Source organism: Pongo pygmaeus, chromosome 1 (assembly GCF_028885625.2).
Source record: "Pongo pygmaeus isolate AG05252 chromosome 1, NHGRI_mPonPyg2-v2.0_pri, whole genome shotgun sequence".
NCBI lineage: Eukaryota > Metazoa > Chordata > Mammalia > Primates > Hominidae > Pongo > Pongo pygmaeus.
Window position 1 is genome coordinate 27,517,433 of NC_072373.2, and position 13,887 is coordinate 27,531,319.

The 13,887-nt window shown below is 42.7% G+C and overlaps 1 long non-coding RNA gene and 1 other non-coding gene across 2 annotated transcripts; both read left to right on the forward strand.

The window, feature by feature from the left end:
* The first annotated feature begins 480 nt into the window (after window positions 1-480).
* LOC129030164 (uncharacterized) lies at window positions 481-13,500 on the forward strand. Its single transcript, XR_008500573.1, has 4 exons — window positions 481-611; window positions 694-839; window positions 6,801-6,855; window positions 13,410-13,500. It is a non-coding gene; the product is annotated as an uncharacterized LOC129030164 (long non-coding RNA).
* Window positions 3,735-3,840, forward strand: LOC129023028 (U6 spliceosomal RNA). Its single transcript, XR_008496640.1, has one exon. It is a non-coding gene; the product is annotated as a U6 spliceosomal RNA (small nuclear RNA).
* Window positions 13,501-13,887: the final 387 nt, after the last annotated feature.

Below are 13,887 nucleotides of genomic sequence, written 5' to 3' on the forward strand. Positions count from 1 at the left end.
GTATTCTTTCATACTGCCTGTTTCACTGCTCTCTCTCCATAGCAACATGTCCCATCCCTCTCCCTACTCCAGTCTCTCACCCTGTCCCCCACTCTCTCACACTCACACACATATGTACATATACACCCTGCCCCATGACCTGGAGCAACGTGTATCTTGAAGAATCAGCAACTCTCAGCACTCAGATCACTGCCCAGCCTCAGCATCTCGGCTCATCTTGTCTTTTGTTTGTTTGTTTGTTTTGTTTTTTCACTTTAACCTCATTAAGGGTCAGCAAAGGATCACTTAAATTTTGAGTTATGCTCTGTCACATATTATGGGGTAAAGGTTGCATCATAATAATATTTTGGAGAGTCTTAGAGACCTCTGGACTATCCCATGTGAATGATGAGGTCATAGTACATATCCTGCAGGCTTTCAACTTTGACCAGAGGTTTTCATAATTAATGCAGCATCCCTGGGGAGTGATCTGAAGCTGGCGAGGCAATGAGGACACCCTGGCAGGGCAGCTGAGCTGGGTGGATCCTTGTTCTGTCACCAAGCCTTTAAGTCATATGCTGACATGTTACGGTCCTGCCTGGGACCCTGCCCACAAATACTTAAGATACACGGTGAGCTCACAGTCTGCTTGTCTGAGGTGGGAGAAATCATCTGTTCCATTCTTAAATTCCTCCTTTCTCTTTCTTTCCCCAGACTTTGGGAATCACCCAACTGATGGAAAGAACCAGGAAAGGAGTCAGGATCTGCACACTGGCAAACTTTGAAGAACACCCAATTTGACGAATGAAAACTCCTCACTTGTGCTCTGGTGGTGTTTTAGGACAAAGGGCCCCTCCTGGGTAATAGTTATTGATGCAGTCTCTATCAGTAACCACCCCAAGTTTGAGATCCTTTACAAGGGAAGGTCATATTTCTAAAACTGAAACCTTGACCAAGTATCCCAGAGAGATAGGAAGGAGACATCACTCAAGTGTGTCATGGGCCTGTCCCAGGGCCTGGGAGTCAGCAGTCGGTGGCCTGGGATCCAAGGGTTAACAGCATGACCTGTTCTGGCTGGCACCAGTCACATGGTGTGCCCAACCTCACTGTTATTATCTGTTTCGGGTGAGTCACTGAAAACACAGACAGGAAAGACCCATGAACTTAGCTAGTTTCGCCCCAGGGTCTGAGACTCCACACAGCTGAGTCTGGGCCACTGGCAGTGACTCATGGCGGGCCTCATGGGATTGCTGATGCAAGGTTGGAAGGGCACGTGGTCCTTCCTCCAACCACTGGATAGAATCCCCGCCAAAACATCCAGGCTGGAAATCCATCTTGGTCCTTGGGGAGAGAGAAAATGAAACAAAAAGGAATCATTTCTGATACTATAGCAAAGTATACAGGTGGATTTGGCAGGTCCAACTGACGAGTCTTCCACATTCTGAAAGAATTGGCTTTCTCACAATGTTAGAGTCTCTAGGAGTACTGGGGAGTGCAAATTCAACTGTTATAACTGGCATGTGCGGAGAAAACGGCCCTCCTATCTCTGTTCTATGACTAGTGAGGTCTTCCTCCTACTCCTGACCATCCTCTTTGGGCCCCTGGGGGCTCCTGGCTGATTTAGCCTCACCTGAGCTCTTGGTGTCACTAGAGACACTCAGTGTGGCTGTGAGTCCCATTCATTCACTTCCTGACCGGGCTATCACTCTGCCCTGTTCTACCCTTGCTGTTGGAGTTCAGGACAGGCTGCTCCAAAATATGGCCCCTTGGCATTTCAGAAAACAACAGAAGCAGTAAGGACACTCTCTGACCTTCTCTTGTCCTTCTACCCTAAAGCAGACTATAAAACCTGGACAGAATTTTCTGACCACCTGAAAGAGGCCATAAGATCCTCATTCAAGAGGTGCCTTCAGGCTGGGTGCAGTGGTTCATGCCTGTAATCCCAGCGCTTTGGGAGGCCGAGGTGGGCAGATCGTGAGGTCAGGAGATCAAGACCATCCTGGCTAACAAGGTGAAACCCCTGTCTCTACTAAAAATACAAAAAATTAGCCAGGCGTGGTGGCATGACCTGTAGTCCCAGCTACTTGGGAGGCTGAGGCAGGAGAATCACTTGAACCCGGGAGGCAGAGGTTGAAGTGAGCTGAGATCACACCACTGCACTCCAGCCTGGGTGACAGAACGAGACTAGGTCTCAAAAAAAAAAAAAAAAAAAAAGGTGCCATCCCTTTACCTAGAGGAAAGGAACATCCTTATCCTCAAAGACACAGAGGCCAGGAAGAATCTGAACAAGGAGGTCTTGCTAAGTTCTCCCCAGGTTGTTACCATCAGATCACACCTTTTTGTCCTCCAATCATATTTCTCCATGACTATCCACTCTTCATCAACCCAAGCATAAAAGTAAACAAGCTTCTCTCTTTCTTTGGGTCTTCATTTCCAAAGGCTCCTGTCCACATAAAACTTATATTAATACATTTGTATACCTTTCTCTTGTAAATCTGTCTTTTGTAAGGGGCACCTTACCCATGAATCTAGCAATGGATGTGCGAAGAAAAGAAACCTTTCCTCCCCTCCACCGGTGAGCTGGACTCTCAGCCACATTTAGGTCCTGACTCAGGCACACAGGGACCCAGGGCACCTCACGAGAGTTAAATCTCAGGAACTCTCATTCTGCTGCCCACCTGCTATACACAAATGGGGTCTCAAAATGGGTAACAAAGTCAAGAGCCACTATCTGCCCTTGGTGTTTCTTTCATTTATCATCATTTTCTCTTCTTGATGAATTTCTATTGCCATTCATTCAAAAGACCTATTAAGTACCTGCTATTTGACAGGCTTAACTGTGACCTCATCCAGGAAGTTTTCCAAAAACTTCCTGAAATGTCACTTCCTGCTCTGTTCTTCCGGGGCACTTTATTCCTACCTCCTATTCTGCCTCTCACATATATTACAGGGATCTGTCACTCCCCTGTTCTGTAGACCTCCCATGTTTCTGCTCAAAAGAAGAACCAGTCTTATTCAGCTTCTCACCACCAGCGCTTGACACTCTATGAATGTCTGTTGATAAAAAATGAATAATGAAAGGAAACAGAGGGGCAAACTTAAGTATAGAAACTCTTCATACTCAGAGAGGCAGCATGGTTTTGTGGTTCAGGGCACAGGCTCTGAAGTCAGACTGCCTTGGTTTTAATCCTGGCTCTAAGATTTAGCAGGAGTATGAGCCTAGGCAAGTTATTTAACTACCGTGTGCCTCACCTTCCACATTTGAAAAGTGGCAATAATAAGTACCTGCCTCATAGTGTGCTTGTGAGGATTAAATAAAATAACCTATAGTAAGCATTCAGAATAATGACAGGTATGTAGTAAATGCTCAATAAATGTAAACTATTACTGTTTGTTCTTCCCCAGTGAATTTGAGTCTTTATGGTGAAATGTGTATGCACTTAGATGAACAAATGGATGGACTTGGGGTGTGAAGAAGAGAGTAAGATTCGAATTCCATTTTCAGATAAAAACAGAGGGGAAAAGTCAATGGATTTTCCGCTTTGCCGTCAGACTTCCCCAGATAGATGGGAGATACATCTAATTTTTATTCTCTTTGCTTTACATGGAATCTGATGCAACAAGAAGGATGCAGGGGCATAGCAAAGTGTGGCTGTGTGTAACAAAGAAAATACAGTCGGAGGGCAAAATTTGTCATCAAAGAAGGAAAAAAGTATGCATTTTTCTTACTGAAAAAAATGCACAGTTTTTTCGTTGTTTGCTTCAGCAGTACATATGCTAAAATTGGAACGATACAGAGAAGATTAGCATTGGCCCCTGTGCAAGGATGACATACAAATTAGTGAAGTGTTCCATATTTAAAAAAAAATCATGAAGGTAGGATTTGGGACCAGTTCCACAATATGAACTGCTAAAAACCCATAAGATAAATGGTTACTTTTAGGGAGCTGGCATCAATCCCTGGTCTGAAAACATATAATTTGAGACAATTTAGTTAATCTTGAATTTTAACAAGTTCCTCAATAAACTCTTTTAAAAATGTTAAATAAGCTTTCTCTAAGGATTCCCCCAACACTCACCTTTGGTCTGGTAGCTCTCACTGGTATCTCACCTCTCTGTTCAATGTCACAGCTTTGCTAGAAAGTATAGTGGTCCCCCCTTATCCATGGGGAATATATTCTAAGACCCCCAGTGGATGCCTAAACCTGCTGATAATACCAAACTCTTTATATGCTATGTGTTTTCCTATACATGTGTATATATGATAAAGTTTAATTTATAAATTAGGTGTAGCAAGAGATTAACAACAATAAACTAGAATAGTTGTAACAATATACAGCAATAAAAGCTATGTAATGTGGTCTTTCTCTCTCTCTCTTTCAAAATATCTTGTTGTACTGTTCTGCAGGGTAGTTAAAACTGCAGAAAGCAAAACTGTGGATAAGGGAGGACTACTGTAGTTACAGACTCTTCCAGAAACAGTCAGATGAAGTCTTGAAAAAGTGCCCATGAACATGGGAACCACTTGTAGCAGATCATGGAGACCACAGAAAGAGTTAAAACCCACAAAATGCTGCCTCCAATTCCCAGAGCACTGAAGAGAAGAGTCTCATGCTAGGTTGGGGAGTTAGTGAAAATGTGCCAAGAAAAAAGAGGCAGGAACACATACACACACACACACACACACACACACGGGAAGGTGACCAAAAGTGCAGGGCAGCATGAGGGGAATTTGGAGCACGCCAGGGAAGTGAAGTATAGACTTGCTCACACCCCTGCAACTCCCTCACCCTCTTTTCCTGGATCTCTGGCTTTCCCTGGATTTCCCGTAATAGGATCTTCCATTCTCACCTCTTCTTTTACTCCCCTTCACCCTCTGTCTCATTTACTTATGAACTGAAACCGGTCTTAATCGGCCGGGGACAAGAAAAATGTTTAGCCCAGTGGTTCTCAAGGTTTGCTGTGGGTGAGTCAGAGGCTGGGCAGTCTCCATTTGTCCCACAGAGCCACTCACCATCCTTCTCACCGTGCCCCATGCCCTAGGGGGCTGCCTCCTGTGTAGCAAAACAACAGGCTTTCTTGCCTCTGGCTTCTGGTTTGCAGAAGGTTGGCAAAGTGAGGTTGGGGTGCTTATACCCCTATTGGGCCATCAAGCACTGGCTGAGTCCCTCCATGGCAAAATCCCAAGCACATCCTATCTTATGGCTCTTCCCACAGTCCTTCTGCCCCAGATTCCAGTAACCCATTTGCTGTGTGTGCCCCTGCATAGCTGCACCTAGGCTCTTAACAGCGCACAGCACTTGCGACTTCTCCTTACCCCGACTACCTCTCTGAAATGGTCCCTTTATTAAACTCTCCTAAAATTATCCTAATTTGAGTGTGTCATCAGTTTCCTTCAGGGGCACTGACACAACAGGGAGCTTGTCTAAAATTCAGATTCCTGGGTATTGACTGCAGAAATTCTGAATAAATAGGAGGTCCCGAGGGGATCTATATTTTTAACAAGTGCCTAATTCTGATGCTGGTGGTCCAGGGATGATTTTGAGAGAGATTTGCCTACACCTTAACTGTTACAGTGGACACAGTTCAGATTGAGTCAAATAGTGAGAATAACACAGCCCTCATAGTTCCCATTGTTCCATTGTCTCTCCCGAGAAGTCCAAATTTTTGGGTGGGATCATTGTGAGCCAAGTTGGGAAAGGCAGGGAGATTTCTAAACCAAGCCCTGGAATCTGTAGGAGGGCTCTGGTAGCCAGAAAAATAGAATTACATAGCATCAGAGTATGTGACATAGAGTTTCTCAACACCTCATCGATTTATGCTGGCACAGTTTACCTATAGCCGAGGGCCCCTGAAGTTTATTTGTATTGATTGCAACATCACTCACAGGACAGGGAGATGTAATAGATGGCATATGCTCAAACATGAAGTTGAAGAGTAGGATCTATGCAAGCCAGCCATGCATGCCACTGGTCTACCCAATGGTTGTTACTAACACAATGTGAAAAGGAGGCACTTGGCCAAAGAGAAAAGAATCAGAAAATGAACTGGTGTTAGGGAAACAACAAGAACCAATCAGGCATGCAGAGAAAACCCAAAACCTACTTGCATCTTGAAGTCCTATGGACAGAAGCCTGTCCTGTTTTGCAAGTATCAGGTGTATTCCTGGAAGATGACTATTTCAGGTATTTAGAGTAATACTTGTTTAGGTAACAGGGCAGACAGCAGAGGCGGTTGAAGAACAATGCCTCTTCTGGGAACTGCAACCTCCTGCTGTTTGTCTGTTTCCCTTCTTAGCATAGTAACTCAGAAGGTAGAGGGGACAGCTCAGATTCTCCTTCACAAGGACATGCTGCAGACATCAGGCCCCACCACTAGTGCCTGCCTTGAAGGTCTTCAAGCAAGAATCTGGTCATAGACATCCCCTTAAAGAAAATCTAATTTAAATCCTCTGCTATTGCTAAATGATGTGCCAGAAGAGATTACCCAAATAAACTAATTTGCAATGACACGAATGAAGTACACGTTCCCCTGTTATTCTGCTTCCCGCAATAGCACGCCTAGGTGTGATGTGCCATTAATCCCTTGGTAGCTCTAGAAAAAGAAGAAGATGGGCTGTAGTATCTAAACCCTGGATTCAAATCTTGGCCCTGTCACCTGCTTTGGAAGAGTTATTTAACGATTCTGATTATTTGTTTCCTAACAAAACTGGGAACCTCGTAAGAAGATGAAATATTTAATCGTATTGATGTATCTAATCGCAACACAGCAGCTGTTATAGAGGTGTCAAATGAGAGTGGTCATTCTTCTTACTCTTCTAGACGCTCTAGTGAAGCCCCATATCACCTTTTTCCTTCCTGTTTGCCATAGCTCCAGGTAAGAGATACTGTAGTCAAAATGACAATTTTGATTTCAATCTTGAAATGTGCAGCCTAAATATAAAGCTCATCTATTTGGTTTGAGGTTCAGAGACCCAAACAATTCATTCTGAGAGATCCAGGTTCTAAAGTAACTTGATCCCTGCACAGGAAACAGTCTCAACAATGACCTTGTCATCTCCCATTCACTCTAATTTCCTGGGCACCAAAGACTTCTACTTCCTCAGTGGAGAGTCAGATCAGAAGCTATAGACTCCATCCACTAAAACTCAATGGCCCTCTCCCAGCCTGCCCCCTGTCTCAGGTGAATCCAGGCAGCCTGTGAGAAGATGAAACTCCCCTGCATGAGTTTTTTTGATGAGAAGTTTTAAAATCACTAATTCAATCTATTTACTTGGGTGTTGTGCCACGTGTAACACTTAGAATCATCCCTGTTGCTCTCCTCTTATGTATTTCCTGCATGAATATGAAAACATCCTGAATCTACTGAACTTAATCCCTCAAACCTGCCATTTTATCAATGACCTACCCTAAATCACTATCTGGGCCCATTCGACACTCATGAGCCTAGATTATTTTTCACCTAACTATACTAGGAAAGAACTTGTGTCCTGTGACTAGCTATTGGCATTGACATTCCTCCAACCATCCATAGTAATATACATATTATTGGGTTCACTAACACTACGTGTTAATGCCCTCTTAAATCTGGAAGTACTTGGGTGAGTATGAGGAAATTTGGTCTATTGAAAGAAGCATCGAAGTGTTGGATTGAGGATTAAGCACTTGACTTTGGTAGCCTATATCTGTCCCCAAATAGCCAATGTCCCTGTGGAAGGTGGATGCCATCCAACTCCAAACCAAGCCCCTGGAAATGCATCCCTTGTTCTTATTGGTGGTAACAGGCACCTCCTTGAACCTCTTCCCAGCCTGGCCTCTCAAAGCACCAAACAAACCTGAAATTGTCTCAGGGGAGCCCCTGTCTCTCTGACACCAGGGTACTAACAAATTGGACAGAAGCCCCACTAAGCAGAGTCAAATGTAACTCTCAGCCTAAACCTGATAGTTTCTTTCTCCCCACCCAGATACAAGGTACCTTGACAACAATCCTTTAAAAATCAAATAATGTCCCCCTTGTTCTGTGTTGATTTTTAAATTTTCATAGATTTCTCCTTTTGCTAAAGCCAAATGTAGCTGCACAACTGCTTTTACGTTCCTTGCAAAAGAGTTATTATATTCAAAAGAAAATGAGAACTCTGGGCTGTGCTGCCCAGTGGCTCCTAATGTCTGCATTACACAGACAGAAAACTGGGATTGGATCCTGCCCATTTTTCTTAAGGGGATGATGGTATAGAATCTGTTTAGTCAAGAGCAGAGGATAAGAGAGGATAACATTTTTCTCCAAACAAAAGAAGGGCATGTATCCCACAAAAGTTCCTGCAGCCAGGCCTAGGAATATCACCAGTGACCTGGCTTGCTTCCAGTGGGCCTGTTTGGTTTTGTCCTAGCATAGAACATAAACAGCATCCCATAGTCTAGGACATCCAGAGGCTAAAGTGCCTGAGAGATCCTCAACCCTTTCTGTAACTATACATTTATTTTAAGTTCACTCCATGGACCTCCTCTAAACTCATAATTTTAACCTGAGTATCTTTTCTACTCGTTCTGTAGGTTTATAGGTCAGTGCTGTTTTATGCTACAAAGTTAATTTCCCTTTAACTCTCTTTATGTCATGATGAATTACTTACATTTAGGATCACTGTGTTTTTCTTTCTTTAGACAGAGACAGAGCACCCTAAGTAGTTGTTCATAACATTGGGACCTAACTTTTGCTAGTTTTCCTTTCTGACATCACAACTTGGTTCAGATTGACAAAGCAGTGGTCCCTGCCTCAGAAAGATGATTAAATTCCCAATGACAGCAAAGTTCACACAAAGCAGGTCTAACAAGAAGCCACAGTGTCTAGCGGCAGCCTGCAGAGTCATGTGTGACAGGAAGCAAGGAGAGGGCTGGAAACTCCAACTGGAGCAATGCCTGACATGCCTTTACAGCCAGAAGTCTTTCATGTTTATTGATGCTAAGGAAACAGTTATAATTAGTTATGGCTAACTAGGCAACATGAAATACCTTTCCATTTATTCTTAATTCTGTTTCTGCTCTTACTACCACCACCACTACCATTGATAGAAGCTCTATTGAAAGAGAAAGAAGGGAGAGTCTGTGGGTAGAGGGAGGGATGGAGGAAATTGGGCAGGTTGGAACTAATGAAGGTAGTCTGAGGAACATCACACTATCAACAGTCTGTTCAGAAGGGAAAGTGATGACAACAGTGAGGACCTTTGTGGAGTGCTTGCTGTATGCTGGGCACTGTTGTAGGTTGATTACCTGTATTATTTCACTGAATCTTCACTACAACACTATCAGGTAGGAACTATTATGATCCCTTAGAGTAAATGGATTGCTGCCACATTGCATGTCAAAGGGTGATGTTACATATAAAAAGTAATATTGTAGATAGATTGAAATCACATGTAAATCAAGATTGATATTGCATGTATGTAGATCATATGTAGAAGGGTGCATTGGAATCAAGGCCATTTGTCAAGATGGCAGGACTCATTGGAAACTGTTCTTTCCTGGGGGTTACTATTTAAACGAGTGGCCTAGTTTAGAAAGCAACCTTGTGCCTCTTGGAAAAGGAGTTGGGAACAAAAGAAACTAGTTGCTCTTAGGAAAAAAGCAAACACAGAGAGGTTCTGAGATCTGCTCAGAAAGGGATCTGAAATCAAGACTAAATGTGTGGTCCTTCAAGAAGCAGCAGGCAAGGCTCATCTTAGGAGGAAGAAGAGGAAGCCATCATCTATGTGTCACAGGTGCTGAGGTGTAGGAGACCCAACCCTCCAATCATCTTCCCTATTTAATTTGCTAATAATGCATCAACATAGTAGACCCTGGCACACATCAGGAACTCAATAAATGTTATTTTCTTATTTATTTAGTAAGATCCAAGTGCTTTATCAGTGAAGTACACCTTTCTGTAAATATAGTTATACTATCCATTCTTAAGAATTGATTTTAGGGCTGGGCACGATGGCTCCTGCCTCTAATAACAGCATTTTGGGAAGCTGAGGCTGGGAGTTTGGGACCAGCCTGAGCAACATAGTGAGACCTCATCTCTAAAAATGTTTAAAAAGTAGCTGAGCGTGGTGGTGGGTGCCCATAGTCCTAGCTACTAGGGAGGCTGAGATGGGAGGATCCCTTGAGCCCAAGAGCTTGAGGCTGCAGTGAGTTATAATTGCAAAACTGCGCTGCAGCCTGAGTGACAGAACAAGACTTCAACTCACACACACACAACAAGGTTTTTGCTAAACAGAAGAGAGATTTTGGGGATATCTGGCAATAAAAGGAGAAAATACTCCAGGGGAGATGGATATGGGAAGGACAGAGTGGGACACTTAAGAGAAGCCCCGCATGATTTTCCCAATATTGCCTGGGCAGCCCTAGGAGCTGAGGGATGGGACAAGGAGATACCAGCAGCCTGCAGAAAGCTGCAGAGCTGACCTTGCACACACATCATCCACAGACACCTGAATGCAGCCCATGTTTATGCCATAGCATGTGCTCTCACTTATAAGCTTCATGCACCCGCTATGTTCCTTTAGCAGGAAAGCTATAGATTATTTTTCCAATGAGTGGCCATTTAGAGGGAGATGTGCAGGTATTTGGTTTACAACCTCTCCCTGCTTGTTGCACAGCATAGGAAGGTGTGGAATGTATGATGGCACAAATAGTAGAACCTCCTCAAAATACTCTGAAACCTTCATCCTTTGCAAACCCAGAGGCTCCTTCCATCCTCCACTATCCTTTTTCAGAAGTCAATCATTTTAATCATAACAAAGCTTTCTTGACCCCATATGTGTCCCAACAACCAAATGACAGTCTCAACGACATTTACCTGTTAGCTACAGATTCTAGTCTAAAAGGACTCATGTTGCTCTCATCTTCCTAGATCCAGTGCCTGGTACAGTGAAATTATTCAAAAATGTTTGTTGAACCCTTAGGTGATTTTACTATGTGCAGAAATGTATATCAAAATATTCATTGAAACATCTCAGCCCTGGATCTAAGAGTGGGTTAGATATAGGAAGAAAGGGTAGTGTACCAAAAAAAAATATATATATATATATGGTTTCTGTCTTCTAGAAGTTAAAAGCACATATTCAAAAGACAGATAAGTAGCAACAGGCATGGTGTGGTTAAACACTAAAATTAGTCATTTATATATTATCTGTTTTTCTCATACCCTCGCTGTGCATTAGAAGCTTTGTAAAACTACAGATGCCTGCAGTTCACACACACAGATTCTGATTAGGTCTGTCTCGTCAGAGGCTACATTTTTAAACAGTCCACAGGCGATTCACAGGCATATCCAGGATATGAATCACTGTAACAAGTGCTAGAGAACATAATTAAAACAGCTACCAGCAAGAACCAGAGTGTGGGAGGAGTCTCACGGCACGATTGGAACCTCTTTTGAACCCTGAATCATACAGACAATTTGGATGGTAGGGATGGAGAGGGGAGAGCCTTCTGGTTGGGAGGAAGAATTGAAGACATTGTGAACAAAGGAGGTTGAAAATTAGGGAGAATTAGGGAGCTATTGTTCAAAGGATACTAAATTCCAGACAGGAGGAATAAGTTTAAGAGATCTATTGTACAACATGGTGGCTAATCACAATGTATTGTGTACTTGAAAATTACTGAGTAGGTTTTAAGTGTTTTCACCACAGGAAATGATGTGTGTGAGGTAAAATGTATGTTAATTAGCTTCATTTCCCCATTCTATAATGTGTATATGTTGTACCCCATACATGTGTATTGTTTTTTATTTGTCAATGAAAAAAGCAAATTAAAAATGCCAATGTTAATTTAAAAAAAAAGAGTTGAAAGTCAAATGGATACATATTTGCTTAGTGGCAACCACATCTCAGAGTAAGGTGCAGAAGTGCCCATGTGAAGATGGGCACTGGTTAAGGTAGTACCATCTGCCTACCTGATGGCAGAAAGAATATCCTTAATGACCAAAGGAAGGCCACAGAGGGAAGATATGCTTTGGCCATGTAAAACCAGAGAAAATGGCTGAGGTGACTCAATCAATCTAGAGATTTATTATGCCAAGGCTGAGGATGTGCCCAGGAAAAAGGAACACAAAGTCACAGGAACACCTGTGATTTGTGCTTTTTCCAAAGAGGGTCTGGGGTCGTCAACATTTAAAGGGGAAAGAGTAAGCAGTTGGGGAAAGAGGAAAGAAAAAATAAAAAGGGAAGACTATAGACAAAAGAGGCAAGCAATTGCATTCTTTTGAAGCTAGATTGGTGTTCACTGAATCCACATTTTAAATGTGAAAAGAGGGGACAGAGGAATAGTCAACTATGCATTGGCTCCGGCTCAATGAATCTGCATTTTTAGGTAAAACAAAGTAAACATAGAGTAAAGGAAGCATTCAAATATGTATTTGTCTCAGGTGAGCAGAGGGATGACTTCTAATCCTGTCTTTGTTCTGTACCTATGAAGATAAGCTGTTGATTTACATTATCAGGGTGAAATTCAACAGAACTCTGTTTTAGGTAAAGATCTTGGGGTGCACAGAGAATTTTCTTGTGAGTGAATTGTGAGGGAGGCCCCCTGGGGAGGCCTGTAACCTTCTACCTTTGTAGCTATCTATTTAGGAACAAAATGAAAGGCAGTTTTGAGTGACTCAAGCTTTTTTTTTTTCCCTTTGGCATAGTGAGTTTGGGGTCCTGAAATTTTATCTTCTTTTCACAGCCATAGCATGGGAAGTAGGGCCCCTTTCTTTGTACCTACAAAACAGCTGTGGATGGCTACAAAAATGGTCTTGAAAAAATGTTGAGATAGACAAAGAAACACATGCATTCCCAATCCCAGATTTCATTATTAAGACTCTATCTCAAGAAAGGTGTTTGAGTTTGAGGTCCCACATTCTTGGAATGGTGACTACTGGGAGCTTCACCTTAAGGGTTGAGAGGATGTGTTTCCTTGGCTTCCCTCAATTCCCAGATTATCGAGTTTCTTTCTTTCAGTGACTTAGTGGCAAAAGTCTTTTGCCTTTCTACTTCCTTTCTAGGGAGTAATAAAGAAGAGGGGTATGAGTGGGACTCAGGGATAACTGGAGGTAGAGAGGAGGTTCAAGAGATGAACCAAAAATATCTTAAATAAAAAATGCTCCCAGCAGAGGGTCAGGGGCGGGTGTGCCTGATTCCGAATGCATGTCAAATATGCATTTGTCTCAGGTGAGCAGAGGGATGACTTCTGGTTCTGTCTTTGTTCTGCACCTATGAAGATAAACTGTTGAATATAAGATGTTCCTACCTGTTCTAGGGCAAGACAAGGTAGTTAAAAGAAAAGAGGTAATGGTAGATGCTACCCCAAATGGAAAGGTGAGGGGTTATTGATGGCACACACCAAATTTAGTAAGCTCACTTATGACACCCAGTAAGGACAGTTTCATTGCATGAAGCACTTTTTATGCAGGTGTAGGGACAGATCAGAAGATTCTGGAAAAGGCAGATCACCAAAGAACTCAAGACGTACTGATATTTTGCCAATTTCCTTCATCAACAACTTGTCTTCTTTACCAACTAAGGGCAAATAAAGAGAACAAACTAAAAAAAAAAAAAAAAAAAGGATTAAATAATTAAACAAAGAACTTAAATAAGAAGACCCCCCCCCCAAATCTCCCAAGATAGTGAGAAGTGTATTTGCGTCATGTCTGCCTAACAATGAGCTATTATTAGGATGGTAGAAAATAGCAGCAAGTAAGGACTGCAGATTCCACCCAGAGGCAGAGCCGACAAAAGACACAACAGTTTCCTGGGAAAGGAAGATGATTCCAGTTTAATTCATCCAACAAAACTCTTCCAAGAATGAGATCAAAAACCCTAACTGCATCTTGGAGGGAGCTGGAGGCTTTCCCATCACAATGAGGCCAACTGCTACCATCGGTGCCAGT